Here is a 21747-nt window from a genome sequence, read left to right on the forward strand (position 1 = left end):
ATGACTCATGCTAAAGTCTTCAAGACAGAAATCTCTAATGAATAAAAATGTGATATTTATGATAAGTTTTACAGCTTTTTAGATCTGTATTTCAGTAGACTTACAAAGGCATTACCTTATTCACTATTTGTGATATTGTTTTGTTATTGCACACCAATGACATGTAAGAAGATACTGATTGACTCTACTTGTTATCCAGAAGTGAAGGTAATAGCCTTTTGTGCACTTATCCTCTTACATAACTAGCAGCACTTACAGCAATTGAACCCTTATATGTCTTAGCATGGATATTGTGCCTATTATTATTTATTGTGTAGTGCTACTGTAACACTTACATAAAGTCACAGGCACAAATACAGGAAATGGGATAGAAAAAGGAGACTGTGGGTCAAAGAAGAAGCCTCGAGATAGGACAGAAAGTTACTGACAAAAACATAGAAGGAAGACACATTATTGGGTGAGACGTTGGAGGAGGAGAAAGAAAACTACGACCTTCAGTGAAGGGAATTATGAATGCTACCTTTCTGATGGGTACAATGAAAGGAATGTAGGTAATGCAGGCCTCCAGTGGAGGGGAAGAATGACAAGCAAAAGTTGACCTGTGCCCTTCCAGTTCCTGGAGAGGAAAAAACATAAAAACCTGAATAATCAAAGCTAAGTAACAATCAAAACTAAGTCAGTATTAGTAAAAAGGAAAGACATTGATAGGATGTGGGGCTTGGAGAGGGTTATCCTGGCCACCACCATGGCTTAGTGGAAAGAGTGTGTCAGTTACCTGGTAAAGATTTGGCTAACACAGATGCGGGAGGTGATTGAAGGTATAATTTGCAATGATGCCCCAGAAAACCTGGGAGGCTGAACACAGGAACACCCAGGTTTTGTGTGTCTGCTGGGGGAAGGAAGAGCGAATCTCTAGTTGTAGCTAAGGAGAGTAGGCTTATGCACTAAAGTGAGCTATGAAGTTTTAGCATCTATATGGAGACCATCACTTAATGTCTGATTTCTGTGATAATTTGGAATTTTAATTAAACAAATTAATAAAACTTCCCTAACAAAACTTCCTGGTAGGAGGATTTATCTCCTATTTCCCATCTTTCCCAAGTGCTGAGAAATGGAAATTTCCAACTGGCAGCATTTCATAATTCTGATTACCTGGGGGAATTAGTACAACAAATACAGTGCTTTAGCCTATTCTCAAATCACACATCTCCCTTCCCCTGGACATGTCAATTTACTGATTTATGGCTAATGAAAGATCAGTTTCACAGAAGGCTGAGCCACACAGCCTGTAGGTGAAAAATCTAATATGAGTTCTTTCAGTCTTCCTACTTTCAAATTCTCAGAGAGTCAGAAAAATAACCTCTTGGTTGAAAGAAACAATGACATCTCAAGTGAAGCCTATAGCCATCTGAAAAAACTCTGCTGTCCTTTCTTCAGAGGTTCATGCTGACAAATGTCTTGGGCACTCTCTTGACTGCTGGAGTCATGGTGCTGGAATGGTAATGATAACTCAGCCAATTAGTGCTTGTTTGAACACAATTTAATGAGAGCAGGTGCTGTGAAACTCAGAAGCCGAGGAATCCGCAGGAAGACCAGTTTGTTGGGGAAGATGGATTCACTCTCAGGAATGTTTGGATTGAGAGAAATACTATGCAGTAACTGTGGAAGACAGAAAAAAAAGTCCATGACCCCATTCTGAATGGCAGGAGAAGAGAAAAGCAAAGTGGGAAAATGAGAAAAAGAACCACCACTAAACTGAAAAGAAAACCTTCACATAACAAAAACTAGGTGCTGAATGACTTTTAGCATGGAAAGATACCATTTCGATGAAACATGAACTGAAAGAATTTTTTCTGAGGGCTAATTTACATTTTTTTTTCTTTTTCAGTTTTCAATGTATTTCAGTAGATGCATGGTTCTGCATGGTTAGCATCTTTGTCTCCCTGAAAAATTAAACCGCGTCAGCCTGACACACCTGGATGCAAGTAGTCAGTCATGTGACCTTTGTGAGAGCCATGACTATAGCCAGGTCAAGCCTTATTAGGACAGGGGGCATTTGGGGGCTTACCCTGAGTTGGCATTTTATGATTTAGTTAATGGAGGGATTTCCCTCCCAGGCTGAGCATGGCTGACGCTGAATTTGCTGCAGGGGAGCAGGACCTTCTGAGAGGTGATGAGGACATTTGTCTGATATAGCCTAATGGTACTTGACTGGAGGACATTTGTGATGGGCAAAATAATACTTCTCAAAGATGTCCATCTCTTAGTCTGGGAACTGTGAATTACATTAGTTTATATATAAAAAAGGGATCTTGACATGAGGAGGTTATTCTGGATTATCCAGGTGGGTCTAATCTAATCACATGTTTTTGAAAGGTGAGAAACTGTCCTAGCTGGGTCAGAGAGAGATGTGATAGACCAAGAGTCAAAGAGATGTACTGTGAGAAGGACTCATCCCACTGTTGCTAACTTTGAAGGCAGAAGAAGGAGGTTATTTACCAGAAAATGTGGGTGGCCTCTAGAAGCTGGAAGAGGCAAGGAAATGAATTCTCTCTTAGAGCCTCCAGAAAGGAACGCAGTCTTATTGACAACTTGGTTTTTTCTTTTTTCTTTAAAAAATATGTTTTTTTGTTATGGAAATATAGTTAACATACCACATCATATTAGTTTCAGGGATACAACATGGTAATTCAACAATTCTATACATTACTCAGTTATTTATTTATTTATTTATTTATTTGTTTATTTGACAGACAGAGATCACAAGGAGGTAGAGAGGCAGGCAGAGAGAGAGGAGGAAGCAGGCTCCCTGCTGAGCAGAGAGTCCGATGTGGGGCTCCATCCCAGGACCCTGGGATCATGACCCGAGCCGAAGGCAGAGGCTTTAACCCACTGAGCCACCCAGGTGCCCCTACATTAACCAGTTTTATTTTATTTTATTTTTTTAAAAGATTTTATTTATTTATTTGACAGACAGAGATTACAAGTAGGCAGAGAGGCAGGCAGAGAGAGAGGAGGAAGCAGGCTCCCTGCTGAGCAGAGAGTCTGATGTGGGGCTCCATCCCAGGACTCTGAGATCATGACCTGAGCCGAAGGCAGAGGCTTTAACCCACTGAGCCACCCAGGCGCCCCCATTACTCAGTTTTAAATCAGTGTGATGCAGTTTGAACTTCTGACCTCCAGAACTATAAGATAATGCATTTGTTTTGTTTTAAGCCACTAAGTTTTTGGTAATTTATTTTAGCGGCAAAAGAAAACTACTATAATGTTGTGCTATGCCAACACTAGGTCTTTATTTTCTATTGCTTGTTTGTTTTATGACATCTGTCTAAATAATAAATAATAAAGCTGTAATGTTAAACTAGCTCTTCAAGGAAAATCTTGAGCATAGAACTTGATTTTAAACACAGAATTAAGTAAATAAGTTTTTCAGTAGATATATTAACACATTACTAAGTGTGTTTACTCTTTTTATTCACAGATGTTTGTTGAGCCCCTTTTATTAGCCAAGCATGTTATCAGGTTCTAGGATTAAAACCTGAATGAAGATAGATTCCATCCTGTCCTCTAGGAGAAGGTTATAAACTTGTTGGGGAAGATGGACTAAAACCAACAATTTCAATGTGGGCGTGAACAAGTTTTCTTTTCTTCATGGTCCTCACTACAGGTAATTAGAGTTCATCTTCCTCTGTTGACCCAAGCTAGTTACCACTCCATCCAGTTTCTATCTTCCATAAATCTTTCTAAAGATATGGTCTATTTCCACTTCCATTTTCTTTTTATTTGTTCCTAAGGGGTTATGTGATTTATCTCCTGTGTATATATTGACCTTGGTTTTCTCTTAGGAACCTGGTATAGCATGACCATGCATGATACTTCTGGAAAAAGAGACCATAAAACAGCCCTTCCCTGTGCCCTGTGCTAAAGTAGGAGGAACAAATAAACCAGTCAGCTTCCTGAGCTATAGCCTTGATTCCAGGATGTGAGCTAGGTGCACAGAGAACTTGCCAAATAATTTAGCATTTCTTTCTGGGGTAGTTTTGAATGAGTTGGAACAAATGATGAACAGCAATTCTATAGAAAATAAAATAGTTTAGGCCATAATTTTTAAAATTGTTACCCATTATTTTCTAGAATTATAAATTCTAAGGGTGTGGACAGATTAGTTTCTCTTGGTGAAGACATATCTTCCCTCATCAGTGATCAACTTCCTAATTATGAGAGGTACATCAGCACAGGCAAGTGCCTGAACCAAGAATAACTAGATTGGCTCCCACTACCCTTTTTATTTGTTGGTTCTGCTAACAAAGGAATTATATCAGTCAAAGAGAAAACTACATCTATTACCAAGCAAAAATGTTTGCAAGCTTTAAAGCTGTAGAGTTCTCTGCCTATAAACATCTAGTCAAATATTTTTGTCTGGAGGGATGATCTTTAATCTCCTTTCTGTGTTGTTAGGTGATGCCCTTTTCCAAACATGGACCTGATTTATACAGATTAAATAGTGGTTGAATTGGCCAGAAAAAGACTGTGAGAAATGAATGTACTGTGATGAACGTACTGTAGCTTGTTTCTGTTGGTCCTTTCTTTTGATTTTCGACATGGTAAGGCTCTTGTGGCAAGTCTTGTATCTTTGACTAACTTCTGCCAGAAGAGGGCATTGACTTTTGGAGGGTAGCATGCGGAAGTGGCAGATGAATGACTGAAAGAGTATATCAAGCTGATTCAGGGAGGTGATTTGTGACCATGTGATAAAATGTACAGATGTTAATTGTTCTTCCTCTTCTCACGCACGATTGACTTGCTCTCCTACCCAGCCTGTGTATGCCTGCCGAGAGCACGTGACAGATGTTACAAATAGGAGGAATGAGAGGGTGTAGTGTGAGAACAAAGGCACTGGGAGTGGGCGCGTGACAGATCGGGGAAGAGCAACCAACAAGCCTGGGCAGAGAAAAGAAGCAATATTCAGGCTAGAAGGACAGACAACCAGAGCCTGAGAATATCACAAAGCCCCGAAGGCAAGGCCGTGACTTGGTATGGGATTTCCCTGTCTTCTATCTTGCACATGAAGAAGTCATCTCACCTCTTCTGAAGATTCTAGTGTCTAACCTGGAATTCCATTCAGGAAGGAAAAAGCCAGAATTTCTTCTTCACCCTCTAAGTGATTTGTTTTATACTGAAGCATCTTGTTGGGTTTGGCATAGATTACAAGGGTCACATAGGGAGACAGAATTCCTAGGATCCAGCCCTGGTGCCCTAAAAATTTAGGTATCTAGTGGATGAAGAATCTACAAAGAATACTTAACAAGAGAGAACACTGTGGGATGAGGATTGGAGACAAATCAGGAAAGGGTGGCTTCACAAAAGAGGAGAGTTTTATGGATTGAATTGTGGGCTAACAGGGAAAATAGAATAATGTGTGTGGAGAGATGTACCTACTGGATTTACAAACATGGAGCAGCTTTATTAGCATGATATGGAAGGAAGCCAGATTAAGATGGAATTCTCATTAATTAATTCTTGATGTCTGCACAAACTTTTTTGAGTACTTAGCATGAACTGGACATTGTCTTGGGTGTTGGGGATTCAGTAGTGAAAAAACAGACATGATTGTTATTTTATGATGTTTTGGGCGAAGGGGGAATAGAAGATAACAATTTACAAAGGCAGAAATGATTTTGGAAAGTTGGAGGGAGAGAAAAGAAGTAATTTCATCTGAGGCATAGTGACTGACCAAAACGGAAACATTAAGAGAGAATATGAGACAACGAAGAGCCAGATCACAAAGGGCATTATAGACTACATGGGAAGGGATTAAAATTTCCACCTGCAATGGGAGGACTTTAGAGAGGTTTTTGTATGGGTACTAATGTTATTTGATTTTGTTTTAAAGAGTATGTAGAGGTGCAGAGACCACAACTTTAGACAGCTTCTTAAGATAAGGTACTAGATAGAGTAGTAACTAACACTTATTTAGTGTTTGCCAGAGCCTGGCAGCATTTTAAGTATTTTTGCCTGCCACTAATTTATTATTTATAATAACTTAATGATGTAGAAGCTATTATTAACCTTACTTTTCTTACAGATTAGGGAACTGAGGCATGGAGAGATGACCCAGAATAAAAGTAAAGTGTTTTGATTTGTTTTTACTTGCTTGCTTTTTTTTTTTTTGACAGGATAAGGGTAGAGTTTCTATTTTATTTTTTAAATCAAAATATTTATATTTAGTTAATGCATTTATTGAGGTATATGTCTTTGAACATAAATTATTTTATTTTATTTTTTAAAGGTTTTATTTATTTACATAAATTATTTTTAAAAAGGTCTAGAGAGGGAGAGAAACCATGAAAGACTCTGGACTCCAGGAAACAAATTGAGGGTTTCAGAAGTGGAGGATGGAATAACAGGGTGATGGGTATTAAGGAGGGCATGTGTGGTGATCAGCACTGAGTATAATATACAACTAATCATTGAACACTACATCAAAAACTAATGATGTATTATATGTTGGCTAATTGAACTTAATAAAACAAAACAAAAAACTAAAAAAATAAAAAGGCTTAGAAAGTTTAATTATACTATTATTATTATTCATTTTTTTATTAATTTTATTTTTTATAAACATATAATATATTTTTATCCCCAGGGGTACAGGTCTGTGAATCACCAGGTTTACACACTTCACAGCACTCACCATAGCACATACCCTCCCCAGTGTCCATAATCCCACCCCCCTCCCAACCCCCCTCCCCCCATCAACCCTCAGTTTGTTTTGTGAGATTAAGAGTCACTTATGGTTTGTCTCCCTCCCAATTCCATCTTGTTTCATTTACTCTTCTCCTACCCCCTTAACCCCCCATGTTGCATCTCCTATCCCTCATATCAGGGAGATCATATGATAGTAGTCTTTCTCCGATTGACTTATTTCGCTAAGCATGATACCCTCTAGTTCCGTCCACGTCGTCGCAAATGGCAAGATTTCATTTCTTTTGATGGCTGCATAGTATTCCATTGTGTATATATACCACATCTTCTTTATCCATTCGTCTGTAGATGGACATCTAGGTTCTTTCCATAGTTTGGCTATTGTAGACATGGCTGCTATAAACATTCGGGTGCACGTGCCCCTTCGGATCACTACGTTTGTATCTTTAGGGTAAATACCCAGCAGTGCAATTGCTGGGTCATAGGGTAGTTCTATTTTCAACATTTTGAGGAACCTCCATGCTGTTTTCCGGAGTGGTTGCACCAGCTTGCATTCCCACCAACAGTGTAGGAGGGTTCCCCTTTCTCCGCATCTTCGCCAGCATCTGTCATTTCCTGACTTGTTAATTTTAGCCATTCTGACTGGTGTGAGGTGATATCTCATGGTGGTTTTGATTTGTATTTCCCTGATGCCGAGTGATATGGAGCACTTTTTCATGTGTCTGTTGGCCATCTGGATGTCTTCTTTGCAGAAATGTCTGTTCATGTCCTCTGCCCATTTCTTGATTGGATTATGTGTTCTTTGGGTGTTGAGTTTGCTAAGTTCTTTATAGATTTTGGACACTAGCCCTTTATCTGATATGTCATTTGCAAATATCTTCTCCCATTCTGTCAGTTGTCTTTTGGTTTTGTTAACTGTTTCCTTTGCTGTGCAAAAGCTTTTGATCTTGATAAAATCCCAATAGTTCATTTTTGCCCTTGCTTCCCTTGCTTTTGGCGATGTTCCTAGGAAGATGTTGCTGCGGCTGAGGTCGAAGAGGTTGTTGCCTGTGTTCTCCTCAAGGGTTTTGATGGATTCCTTTCTCACATTGAGATCCTTCATCCATTTTGAGTCTATTTTTGTGTGTGGTGTAAAGAAATGATCCAATTTAATTTTTCTGCATGTGGCTGTCCTATTATTCATTTTTTTAAAGATTTTATTTATTTATCTGACAGACAGAGATCACAAGTAGGCAGAGAGGCAGGCAGAGAGAGAGGTGGAGGCAGGCTCCCCGCGGAGCAGAGAGCCTGATGCGGGGCTCGATCCCAGGACCCTGGGATCATGACCCGAGCTGAAGGCAGAAGCTCAACCCACTGAGCCATCCAGGTGCCCCTATTATTCATTTTTTAATTGAAGTATAGATAATATACAACGTTATATTAGTTCAGGGATACTACAAAGTTATTTGACAATTCTGTACATTAAACTATGTTGTATAGTTACCGTTTGTCACCATACAATGTTATTACAATATTATTGACTATAGTCTCCATGTTGTACTTTTCATCCCTGTGTGCAGGGGGATGGCAGAGAGAGATAAGGAGACAGAGACTCTCAAGCAGACTCCACACTGAGCACAGAACCTAACAGGTGGATCTATCACACCACCCTGGGATTGTGATCTGAGCCAAAATCAAGAGTCAGACGCTTAATCAACTGTGCAACCCAGGCACACCTGTATGGTTCTGTTTCTGTTTTTTTGTTTGTTTTATTTTTTAGATCCCACATATAGGTGAAGCCATATGATATTTGTTTTTCTCTGTCTTATTTCAGTTGGCATAATATCCTCTGAGTTCCTCCATGTTGTCACAAATATTAAGATTTTCTTTTTTATGGCTGAGTAATATTCCATTGTATATATCTATATATCTCCATATATATATTCCATAATATATAATTTTTTGGGGGGGAGAACCAATATTTTAATATTACTGAGTGTTGGAATCTATAAACAGGGCACAACTCCATTTATTTAGGTCTTTTTTTTTTGTTTGGTCTTTCAGTTGTATCTTGTAGTTTTCTATGAACAGATTTCACACATATTTTGTTAAATTTACCTCCAAATATCTCAAGGTTTTTGATTCTATTTGTACATTGTATTGTTTTTATAACTTCAGGTTCTCATTGTCCATTATTAGGATATAGAAGCAGGACTTTTTTTTTTTTAAAGATTTTATTTATTTATTTGACAAAGAGAGAGAGCACAGCAGAGGGAGTGGCAGGCAGAAGGAGAAGGCTCCCCACTGAGCAGGGAGCCCAATGCGGGGCTTGATCCTGGGACTCTGGGATCAAGACCTGAGCCGAAGGCAGATGCTTACCCACTGAGCCACCCAGGTGACCCCCCTTTTTTACAGTGAAAACTGTATTTTTACTGCCTTTTATATTCAACAATGATTACTTAAACTTAAAAACAAAAAAGCCTTTATTAACTAAAGGTTACTGAAAAGACAAACCTCCAGCCCACTTCATATTCTCTTTCAACCATTTCAGGGCAGAACAATGTTCCAAATTGTAAACCTGTTCCTTATTAACATTGGCAGCCATGTGCTTAATGAAGAGCTTTGGATCTGATATACAAGCAGCCATAATTAATCTTTCCACTGCAGTTTGGTAATCATCCTTGCTCCGAGATTTGTTTTCTTCACATTTTTTCAAAACTATCTGCAGTATCTGTATATTTATCTATCTGTCATCTATCTATATCTATTATCTATGTATCTGTCTATCATCTATGTGTCTATCATCTATCACAGTATATCTATATCTATATATCTATGTATATCACACCTTCTTTACCCATTCATCTGTTGATGGACACGTGGGTTGCCTTCATATCTTTGCTTCTGTAAATCATGCTGAAATAAATGTATGGTTGCATATATCTTTTTCAGTTAGTATTTTCATTTTCTTTGGGTAAATACCCAGTAGTAGAATTACTGGGACATATGGTATTCTGTTTTTAATTTTTTGAGGAATGTCCATATTATTTATCACAGTGGTTGCACTAATTTACATTCCTACCACCCGGACATGAGGGTTTCCTTTTCTCCACATCCTTGTCAACATTTGTTATTTCTTGTCTTTTTGTTGTTAGGCATTGTGACAAGCATGAAGTAATATCTCATTGTGGTTTTGATTTGCATTTTCCTGGTCATTAGTGATATTGAGCATCTCTTCATCTGTATGTCTTCTTTGGAAAAATGTCTATTCAGGTCCTCTGCCTATTTTTAAATTGGATTTTATCTTGTTTTGTTTTGAGTTGTATAAATTCTTTATATATTTTAGATATTAACCTCTCATTATATATATCATCGCAAACATCTTCCATTCATTTGTTTTGTTGACGGTTTACTTCACTGTGCAAAAGTATTTTATTTTGGTGTAGTCCCAATCATTTATTTTTGCTTTTGTTTTCCTCACCTGAGGAGACATATCTATAAATATGTTGCTAAAGCTGATGTTCAAGTGGTTACTGCCTATTTTTTTAAAGGAATTTTATGATTTCATGTCTCACATTTAGGTCTCTAATCCATTTTGAGTTTGTTTTTGTTTATGGTGTGAGAAAGCAATCCAGTTTCATTCTTTGGCATACAGATGTCCAGTTCCCCAACCCCATTTAACTGAGGATACTTTTTCCCATTGTATATTTTTGCTCATTTGTCATAGATGAATTGATTATATGATTGTGGGCTTATTTCTTGGCTATCTTGTTTTATTGATTTATGTGTCTACTTTTTTTGCCACATACTATGCTGTTTTGATTAGTATAATTTTATACTATATTGAATCTGGGATTGTGATGCCTCCAGCTTTGTTCTTCTTTCTCAAGGTTGCTTTGGCTATTTGGGGTCTTTGTGGTTCCTTAAAAATTTTAGAATTATTTGTTCTAGTTTTCTGAAAAATACTTTGGTATTTTTATAGGGATTGCTTTAAATCTATAGATTGTGTTGGGTAATATGGACATTTTGACAATATTAATTCTTCTAATCCACAAACGTGGTTTATCTTTCCATTTTTTGTGTCAATTTCAATTTCCTTCATCAAGGTTTACATTTTTAGACCACAAGTCTTTCACCTCTCTGGTTAAATTTATTCTTAGGTATTTTATTCTTTTTGGCACAGTTGTAAATGGGATGATTTTCTTAGTTTCATCTGCTAGTTCATTATTAGTGTAAAGAAACGTGACAGACTTCTGTATGTTTATTTTGTATCCTGTGACTTTACTGAATTCATTTATCAGTTTTAGTAGTTTTTTGGTGAGGTATTTAGGTTTTTCTATATAGTGTCATGTCATCTGCAAGTAGTGAAAGTTTTACTTCTTCCTTACCAATTTGGATGTTTTTATTTCTTTTTTTCTTTATTAACTATTTTTATTAACATATAATGTATTGTTTGCCCGAGGGGTACAAATCTGTGAATCGTCAGGCTTATACAATTCACAACACTCACCATTCACATACCCTTTCCAGTGTTCATAACTCAAGCACCCTCTCCGTACTTCCCCTCCCTCCAGAAACCCTCACTTTGTTTTGTGAGATTAAGAATCTCTTATGGTTTGTCTCCCTCCTAATCCCATCTTGTTTCATTTTTTCCTTCCCTACCTCCCAAAACCCCCACTCTGCCTCTCAACTTCCTCATATCAGGGAGATCATATGATAATTGTCTTTCTCTGATTGACTTATTTTGCTCAGCATGATACCTTCTAGTTCCATCTTTGTTGTCGCAAATGGCAAGATTTCATTTCTTTTGATGGCTGCATAGTATTCCATTGTATATATATACACCACCTCTTCTTTATCCATTCATCTGTTGGTGAACATCTAGGTTCTTTCCATAGTTTGACTATTGTGGACATTGCTGTTATAAACGTTTGGGTGCACGTGCCCCTTCGGATCACTACATTTGTATCTTTAGGGTAAATACCCAGTAGTGCAATTGCTGGGTCAGAGGGTAGCTCTTTTGAACTTTTTGAGGAAGCTCCATGATGTTTTCCAGTGTGGCTGCACCAGCTTGCATTCCCACCAATAGCATAGGAGGGTTCCCCTTTCTCTGCATCCTTGCCAGCATCTGTTGTTTCCTGACGTGTTAATTTTAACCATTCTGACTGGTGTGAAGTGGTATCTCATTGTGGTTTTGATTTGTATTTCCCTGATGCCAAGTCATGTGGAGAACTTTTTCATGTGACTGTTGGCCATCTGGATGTCTTCTTCACAGATATGTCTGTTCATGTCCTCTGCCCATTTCTTGATTGGATTATTTGTTCTTTGGGTGCTGAGTTTAATAAGTTCTTTATAGATTTTTCATACTAGCCCTTTACCTGATATTTCATTTGCAAATATCTTCTCCCATTCTCTCAGTTATCTTTTGGTTTTGTTGACTGTTTCCTTTGCTGTGCAAAAGCTTTTGATCTTGATGAAGTCCCAATAGTTCATTTTTGCCCTTGCTTCCCTTGCCTTTGGCAATGTTTCTAGGGAGAAGCTGCTGTGGCTGAGGTCAAAGAGTTTGCTGCCTGTGTTCTCCTCAAGGATTTTGATGGATTCCTGTCTCACATTGAGATCCTTCATCCATTTTGAGTCTATTTTCATGTGTGGTGTAAGGAAATGATCCAATTTCATTTTTCTGCATGTGGCTGTCCAATTTTCCCAACACCATTTGTTGAAGAGACTGTCTTTTTTCCATTGGACATTCTTTCCTGTTTTGTCAAAGATTAGTTGACTGTAGATATGAGGGTCTATTTCTGGGCTCCCTATTTTATTCCATTGATCTATGTGTCTGTTTTTGTGCCAGTACCATACTGTCTTGATGATGACAGCTTTGTAAAAGTGCCTGAAGCCTGGAATTGTGATGCTGCCAACTTTGGCTTTCTTTTTCAACATTCCTCTGGCCATTTGGGGTCTTTTCTGGTTCCATACAAATTTTAGGATTATATTTTCCATTTCTTTGAAAAAAATTGATATTTTGACAGGGATTTCATTAAATGTGTAGATTGCTTTAGGTAGCGTAGACATTTTCACAATATTTGTTCATCCAATCCAGGAGCATGGAACATTTTTCCATTTCTTTGTGTCTTCCTCAATCTCTGTCCTGAGTACTTTATAGTTTTCTGAGTACAGATTCTTTGCCTCTTTGGTTATATTTATTCCTAGGTATCTTGTGGTTTTGGGTGCAATTGTAAAGGGGATTGACTCCTTAATTTCTCCTTCTTCTGTCTTGTTCTTGGTGTATAGAAATGCAACTGATTTCTGTGTGTTGATTTTATATCCTGATACTTTACTGAATTCCTGTACAAGTTCTAGCAGTTTTGGAGTGGAGTCTTTTGGGTTTTCCACATAAAGTATCATGCCATCTGCAAAGAGTGAGAGTTTGACATCTTTGCTGATTCAGATGGCTTTTATTTCTTTTCATTGTCTGATTGCTGAGGGTAGCACTTCTAGTACTATGTTGAATAGCAGTGGTAATAGTGGACAGCCCTGCCGTGTTTCTTTTTTTTTTTTTTTAAAGATTTTATTTATTTATTTGACAGAGAGAAATCACAAGTAGGCAGAGAGGCAGGCAGAGAGAGAGGAGGAAGCAGGCTCCCCGCCGAGCAGAAAGCCCGATGTGGGGCTCGAACCCAGGACCTGGGATCATGACCTGAGCCGAAGGCAGCGGCTTAACCCACTGAGCCACCCAGGTGCCCCCCCTGCCGTGTTTCTGACCTTAGGGGAAAAGCTCTCAGTTTTTCCCCATTGAGAATGATATTTGTTGTGGGTTTTTCATGGATGGCTTTGATAATATTGAAGAATGTATCCTCTATCCCTACACTTTGAAGAGTTTTGACCGAGAAAGGATGCTATACTTTGTCAAATGTTTTTTCAGCATCTATTGAGAGTATCATATTGTTCTTCTTTTATTAATGTATTGTATCACATTGATTGATTTGCAGATGTTGAACCAACCTTGCAGCCTAGGAATAAATCCCACTTGGTCATGGTGAGTAATCCTTTTAATGTACTGTTAGATCCTATTGGCTAGTATTTTGGTGAGAATTTTTGCACCTGTGTTCTTCAAGGATATTGGTCTGAAATTCTCTTTTTTGATGGGATCTTTGTCTAATTTTGGGATCAAGATAATGCTGGCCTCATAAAATGAGTTTGGCAATTTTCCTTCTATTTCTCTCTTTTGGAACAGTTTCAGGAGACTAGGTATTAATTCTTCTTTAAATGTTTGGTAGAATTCCCCTGGAAAGCCTTCTGGCCCTGGGCTCTTATTTTTTGGGAGGTTTTTGATGACTTCTTCAATCTCCCTACTGGTTATGGGTCTGTTCAGGTTTTCTATTTATTCCTGGTTCAGTTGTGGTAGTTTATATGTCTCTAGGAATGCATCCATTTCTTCCAGATTTTCAAATTTGCTGACATATATTTGCTCATAATATATTCTTATAATTGTATTTCTTTGGTGTTGGTTGTGATCTCTTCCTTTTCATTCATGATTTTACTTATTTGGGTCCTTTCTCTTTTCTTTTTGATAAGTCTGTCCAGGAGTTTATCAATCTTATTAATTCTTTCAAAGAATCAGCTCCTAGTTTTGTTGATTTGTTCTACTGTTTTTTTTTTTTTTTGTTGTTGTTGTTTGTTTTTATTTCATTGATTTCTGCTCTGATCTTACTATTTCTCTTCTCTTGTTGGGTTTAGGCTTCCTTTTCTGTTCTTTCTCCAGCTCCTTTAGGTGTAGGGTTAGGTTGTATACTTGAGACCTTTCCTGTTTCTTGAGAAAGGCTTCTATCACTATATACTTTCCTCTCAGGACTGCCTTTGCTGTGTCCCACAGATTTTGAACAGTTGTTTTTTCATTATCATTTGTTTCCATCAATTTTTTCAATTCTTCTTTAATTTCCTGGTTGATCCATTCATTCTTTAGTAGGATGCTCTTTAACCTCCATGTATTTGATTTCTATCCAACTTTCCTCTTGTGATTGAGTTCTAGCTTTAGAGCACTGTGGTCTGAAAATATGCAGGGAATAATCTCAATCTTTTGGTACCAATTGAGACCTGATTTGTAACCCAGGATGTGATCTATTCTGGAGAATGTTCCATGTGCACTAGAGAAGAATGTGTATTCTGTTGCTTTGGGATGGAATGTTCTGAATATATCTGTGATGTCCATCTGGTCCAGTGTGTCATTTAAAGTCTTTATTACCTTGGTGATCTTTGGTTGGATGATCTGTCCATTTCAGTGTGGGAGGAGAGTGTTAAAGTCCTCTACTAGTATTGTATTATTGTCGATGTGTTTCTTTGATTTTGTTATTAATTGGTTTATGTAGTTGGCTGCTCCCATGTTAGGGGTGTAGGTATTTAAAATTGTTAGATCTTCTTGTTGGACAGACCCTTTGAATACGATATAGTATCCTTCCTCATCTGTTATTATAGTCTTTGGCTTAAAATCTAATTAGTCTGATATAAGGATTGCCTCTCCAGCTTTCTTCTGATGTACATTAGCATGTTAAATTGTTTTCCACCCCCTCACTTTAAATCTGGGGGTGACTTCGGGTCCAAAATTAGTTTCTTGTAGACAGCATATTGATGGTTTTTTTTTTTTAATCCATTGTGATACCCTGTGCCTTTTGATTGGGTCATTTAGCCTGTTTACATTCAGGGTAAGTATCAAAGATATGAATTTAGTGCCATTGTATAGCCTGTAAGATGACTGTTACTGTATATTGTCTCTGTTCTTTTCTATTCTTTCTGTTCTGTTTTCTGTTCCTACTTTTAGGCTCTCCCTTTGCTTAGAGGATCCCTTTCAATTATTTCCTGTAAGGCTGGTTTGGTATTTGCAAATTCTTTTAATTTTTGTTTGTCCTGGAAACTTTTTATCTCTCCTTCTATTTTCAGTGACAGCCTAGCTGGATATAGTATTCTTGGCTGCATATTTTCTCATTTAGTGCTCTGAATATATTATGCCAGTTGTTTCTGGCTTGCCAGGTCTCTGGATATTTCTGCTGCCCGTCTAATATTTCTACCATTGTATGTTACAGACTCTTGTCTGGAGTTGCTTTCAAGATTTTCTTTTTGTCACTAAGACTAGTAAGTTTTACTATTAGATGACGTGGTGTGGACCTATTTTTATTGATTTCAAGGTGGGTTCTCTCTGCCTCCTGGATTGATGCTTTTTCCCTTTGTCATATTAGGGAAATTCTCTATTATAAATTGCTCCAATATACCTTCTACCCCCTCTCTCTTTCTTCTTCTTCTGGAATCCCAATTATTCTAATATTGTTTCAACCTATGGTATCAATTATCTCTCAAATTCTCCCCTCATGGTCCTGTAGTTGTTTGTCTTTCTTTTGCTCAGCTTCTTTATTCCATGTCATTTGGTCTTCTATATCACTAATTCTCTCTTCTGTCTCATTTATCCTAGCAGTAAGAGACTCTATTCTTGATTGTACCTCATTAATTCCTTTTTGATTTCAGCTTGATTAGATTTTAGTTCTTTATTTCTCCAGAAAGTAATTTTATTTCTCCAGACAGGGTTTCTCTAATATCCTCCATGCCTTTTTTTGAGCCCAGCTAGCACTTTGAGAATCTTCATTCTGAACTCTAGATCTGACATATTACCAATGTCTGTATTGATTAGGTCCCTAGCTGTTGGTACTGCCTCTTGTTCTTTTTTTTGTCCCCCCTGTGGTGAGTTTTTCCACCTTGTCATTTTATCCAGATAAGAATATATGAATGGGAGAATAAAATACTAAAATGGTGGCAAATACCCCAGAAATATGTATGTTAACCAAATCAGAGGAGACCCCAAACCAGGGGGAGAATAAAGGGGGTAAAAAGAAATTAAAAGAAAAAAAAAGATATATATATATATATATATATATATATATATATATATATATGTATATATATACATATATATATATTAGACTGGTGAATAGAATAGAGGCACTCACTTGATTTTGGGTATATTTTGGTTTCGTAGAAGAAACTACCTCCCAAAATTTTAAAGAAAGAAAAACTTATATATATACAGAAATAAGGGTAAACACGATGAAGGGATAGAATATGACTGTAAAGATGAAAATTAAAAAAAATTCCAAAAAAAGAATTGATAAAGTAAGTTGGTTGGAAGAAGAAAGAAGAAAATAAAAAGAGGAGAGAATGTGTCTAGGCTGGAGACTTGAACAAAGCCCTGTGCTAGATTTAGGGTATATGTTGATCTATTAGAAGAAATTGTACCCCAAAATTTTTAGGAAAAAACCCCCTATATGTATACAAAAAATAAGTTTAAATACAATGAAGGATAAAATATGACTATAAGAATGAAGGTTTAAAAAGTTTTTTTTAAAGAAAGGTGTTGTTAAGATAAAGTAGTTAAAAAATGTTAAAAGAGGAAAGAGGAAAAGTTTAAAAAATTAGAATGAGAAAAAAATGAAATTAGAAAAAATTAGTTAACTTTGCAAGACTAAAGAATCATGGGGAGAAAGCCATGAATTCCATGCTTTGCTTTCCCTTCCTCTGGAATTCCACTCTTCTCCTTGATTGGTGAGCTTGGTCTTGTCTCAGTGTTCTTGCTGATCTTCTGGGGGAGGGGCCTGTTGTAGTGATTCTCAAATATCTTTGTCCAAGGTGGTATTGCACCACCTTGCCAGGGGCTGGGCTAAGTAATGTGCTCACGTTCGCTCTCAGGAGCTTTTGTTCCCTCAACACTTTCCGTAGAGCTCTGGAGGATGGGAATGAAAATGGCAGCCTCCCAATCTTCAACCCAGAGGAGTCAAGAGCTTGGGGCTCCACTCCTTAGTGTGCCTTCAGAGAAAAGGGGTCAATCACGCCCATCTTCCGGTCTCCGGCTCAGCTCTGGGCTCACCCAGCCTGTGACCTAGGCTATCACTGATGCACAGACCTATTGGAGTCTCCAAACCCAGCAGATTCCTGCCTCCAGAGGAGGAAGGTGAGTCTCTGATTCTACCACTGGTGGGGTCTCTGCTTAAAGAGCAGTGGCCTCACTGAGCTGTGGATCATGGTTTAAGGTAACCCCAAGCTGAGAGTTCACTCCTCAGCTCTGTCTCTGTAGTCGTCTTCCCTGCTCCAAAACCTGAGAGCTCTGCCACACTCAGACACCCCCAATCTTTCAATGTCCCTGTGGTCCTGAGACCACACTGTCCCTGTGTGGGCTCCACCCCTGTTTAGTCTCTGGAGTGATATCCCTCAGTGGAGCAGACTTTAAAAGTTCTGATTTTGTGCTCCCCTGCTCCACTGCTTGCTGGGAGCCAGCCCCTCCCCTGCGGTCTACCTTCCTTTCACCTTGGATTCACTTCTCTACACATCCTACCTTTCAGAAAGTGGTTGATTTTCTGTTCCTAGAATTTCTGCTCTTCTTCTCTTTGATCTCCTATTGAGTTTGTAGGAGTTTGGAATGGTTTGATAACTAGCTGAACTCCTGTGACCTGATGTCATTTAAGTCTGCTATTTCTCTGCCATCTTGCCTTTGCTCCTATCCTGGATGTTTTTATTTCTTTTCCTTGTCTGATTGCTGAAGCTAGGACTTTGGAGTACTCTGTGGTGAAAAAGGATATCCTTGTATTTTTCTTGTCCTTTGAGTGTTTTCCCACATTGAGTGTGGTGTTAGCTGTGGACTTTTCATGTAGCCCTTTGTATTGTTGAAGTACGTTCCCCTTAAACCCATTTTGATGAGAGTTCTTATCATAAACGGTTGATGAATTTTATCAAATGCATTTTTTGCATTTGGTTTTTATCCTGTTTTATTCTTTTTTGTTTAATAGAACTTCTATTTTAGTAAGAGGGAAAATAGGCATAAGTTCAGGTAGGTTTATTTTTTAACAGAAGATACGAATTTTCTCCTTTAATAGTGTCAATTTTCTCAATGTTTTTCAGTTGAGGATGGAGTGGGAAGGGGCAAGGGTGGGATATTTGTGTGCTGGTAAATGTTTAACAAATTTTCTATAAAAGCCTATCCTTTACAATTGGATCTATGATCCATCTGTAGTTATCTTTTTAGTATGATGTGAGGTAGTTAGCAAAATACATTGTTTTACAAATGGAAATCCAATTAACTTAGTATTATTTATTAAAGTAATTAACCTTTCTCTATTAAACCACAGTGTTGCTTTTGTCAATCATCAGTTGATTTTATATCTGGGCCATTTAATCTGTTTAATCGGTCAGTTGAAAACCTTTGTTTTTCATTAAGGTTTACAAACTTGGTGATAAGACTCAAATAAGACCTCTTAGGCCTACTTTAATAACCAGGAATGTTACTGAGGTCAAGTGCAGATGTCTGCTATGATATATAAGATCACCCCCAGTACCTTTGCCAAATACAGTGCAAAGTGGATAGAAACTAGTATGATGTACTGCCCAGATTCTCCTACAAGATGGGAAGTCTTATTTCTTTAGCTGCTGGAAGTACTGTCAACATTCAGCCCTTAGCTGCTAGTCCTTTTTTGGACTGCTGAAGAGAGGCAATTCACCCAAAGTTACATATCCTTGCTGGGGTAGCCCACATCAAATGACTCCTTATTGCCTTCTGGTATCTTGGAATGGAAGCTGACAGGTTCTGAAAGCACAAGTACTGTAGATTAATGGGATTTTCCTATGTCTAGTGGTGGAAGCATTCTCCTTTTGGGAGCTGAGACCTCTAAATTGCAGAGCCCTGATTTTTAATAATGAGAAGCTTCATTAACTGGGGAAAACTCTCCAAGTAGGTCACCAGGAGTGATGGTAAGTGGAGCTTCAAATGCTTAGTTTCTGGACCCATGTATATATCCCATCAGAGACCTATTAGGAACCATATAGAGAAAAACAATTTGAAGTACCACATCCTGGGGCACCTGGGTGGCTCTGTCAGTTGGGTGTCTGCCTTCAGCTTGGGTCATGATCCCTGGGTCCTGGGATCTAGCCCTGCATTGGAATCCCCGCTCAGTGGGGAGCCTGCTTCTCCCTCTCCCTCTGCTTGTGCTCAATCTCTCTCTGTCAATTAAATAAATAAAATCTTATAAAAAATAAAATACCACATCCTAATGGATGGCACTCATATCCTTGTGAGGTACTGTCACTGACCTGGCATTTTAGCTGATTTTGCTTGGGACAGTGTTATATAACAAGTAGATTCCACAGTCATATACCAATTCCTGCATCTCTTATTGTTATTGCCTTGACATGAGGTGATGTTGTAATATGGAATGATGAGACAGTGAGTCAAATGCTCTCAAAGCTAACCCCTACCTGGAATATTTGCGCTGTACTCTCAAAATGAATCGTTGCCTTTTCCAAGGTAGAAGGGATCTAATATAGTCAGCTTGCCACCACCTGCTTGGTTGGTCTTTGTTGTTGTGTAATAAACCTCCCCATAACTTAAACTAACAGTTTTTTGAAAGATTTTATTCATTTATTTGAGAGAGAGAGAGAGAGAGGGAGAGAGAGAGAGAGAGAATGGGTGGTGGGGAGGAGCAGAGGGAGAGGGAGAAGTGGAAGCAGATTCCTGGCTGAGCAGGGAGCCCAGTGTGGGGCTTGATTCCAGAACACTGGGATCATAACCTGAGCTGAAGGCAGATGCTTAACTGACTGAGTCCCCGAGGTGCCCTGAAAATAATAGTTTTTTTTTTAAAATAAATACAGTAAAATAAATAAAAATAACAGTGACTTAAAATAACAGTTCTATTTTGCTAGTGACTTCTTAGTTTAGAAATTCAGGAAGGACTGACTAGACTGGCTAGTATGTCTCTCATCCACATGGCATCATCTGGGGTTTCTGAGGCTAGAGGATTCACTTCTAAGGTGGTTTCTTCCTCAAATGTCTGGGTCTTCATGTACTTTGGCTTCTCTCTCTCTGTACATGTACTCTCATTTTTCAAGACCTCTCTGGGTGGCTCAGTCTTCTCACAACATGGTTATCTCAAGGTAGAAGTCCACCTTCTTATTTGGCAGCTGACTCCTCTCAAAGAATAGTTCCAAGAGCATTCCAAAGGGTCCAGGTGGCAGTTGAAACTCTTATTACAACTTAGCTTTGGAAGTCCCAGAATGTCTATATTTCTATTGGTCAATTAAGTCGTCAAGGCTTAGCCTGGATTCAAAGGAAAGGAGGAACAGTTTCTACCTGTTGATAGGGGAAAGGCATGTGCACACAGGGAAGGAAGCAATTGATGGCCACACTGAACACAAGCTACCACAGACAGTGTCATTGAAAGTGCAGTCTCGTTGAAAGTGCAGTAACAGGTATTTGGGGCTGATCTCTGTTGTGATGGGTAGGAGAGTTGGCAGTAGCTGTAGCTCGATAAGCTTTGGTAAGTGGGAGTCCATGCTTTTCATCCCATGCATAGCCTCCATTTCTGCTACCATGGCCATTTTGCACTTGCCCATTGCAAAGGGACCAATGCAGAAGCTGATCAACTGGTCAAATTTGTCTACCTGTGCACCTTTTCTGTCATAGATTTTGTCTGGGGAATCTTATGTAATATAATACCTTCAGACTTTGAATCCATTTTCCTGTGTCCATATACATGCTCCCTATAGATTTTCTTGAGTCCCATCTTTTAATCTTCTTCCTTCCAGGACATTGATGAGCTGTGCTAAGCCATTCTCCACTGGCCTCTCCTTTCCCCACCTCAAGCACATGACTATATGTACCATCAAAAGCTCTGCCCAGTGGGGATTTTCTCCCACCACTCTCTTTTAGGGTCCCCTTTCAATAGGGATGTTATTCAGTCACTGTCTACTTTGGCTTATACTCACATACTGAACCATCTCATCCATGGACCAAGCTTAGGCATTTTCACACTTTGTATGTGTATTAGTGTTCTTTAGAGAAACAGAACCAACAGGATATGTATGGAGAGATTTATTATGAGGAATTTGATCATGTGATTATGGGATTTGACAACTGCAACATCAGCAGAACCAATGTTCATTTTGAATCAATTTGAATTCTAAGGCTAGAAATTGCCAAAGAAATAGGAAGAGAAGATGTTCCAGTTTGAAGAATTCTCTGATCCAGGGACGGGTCAGCGT

At 38.4% G+C, this 21747-nt stretch overlaps 1 long non-coding RNA gene across 1 annotated transcript; it reads left to right on the plus strand.

Annotated features, from left to right (window-relative positions):
• Positions 1-4922: 4922 nt before the first annotated feature.
• LOC125089251 (uncharacterized) lies at positions 4923-8282 on the plus strand. Its single transcript, XR_007123907.1, has 3 exons — positions 4923-5034; positions 6086-6125; positions 8265-8282. It is a non-coding gene; the product is annotated as an uncharacterized LOC125089251 (long non-coding RNA).
• Positions 8283-21747: the final 13465 nt, after the last annotated feature.

Source organism: Lutra lutra, chromosome 1, assembly GCF_902655055.1.
Source record: "Lutra lutra chromosome 1, mLutLut1.2, whole genome shotgun sequence".
Lineage (NCBI taxonomy): Eukaryota > Metazoa > Chordata > Mammalia > Carnivora > Mustelidae > Lutra > Lutra lutra.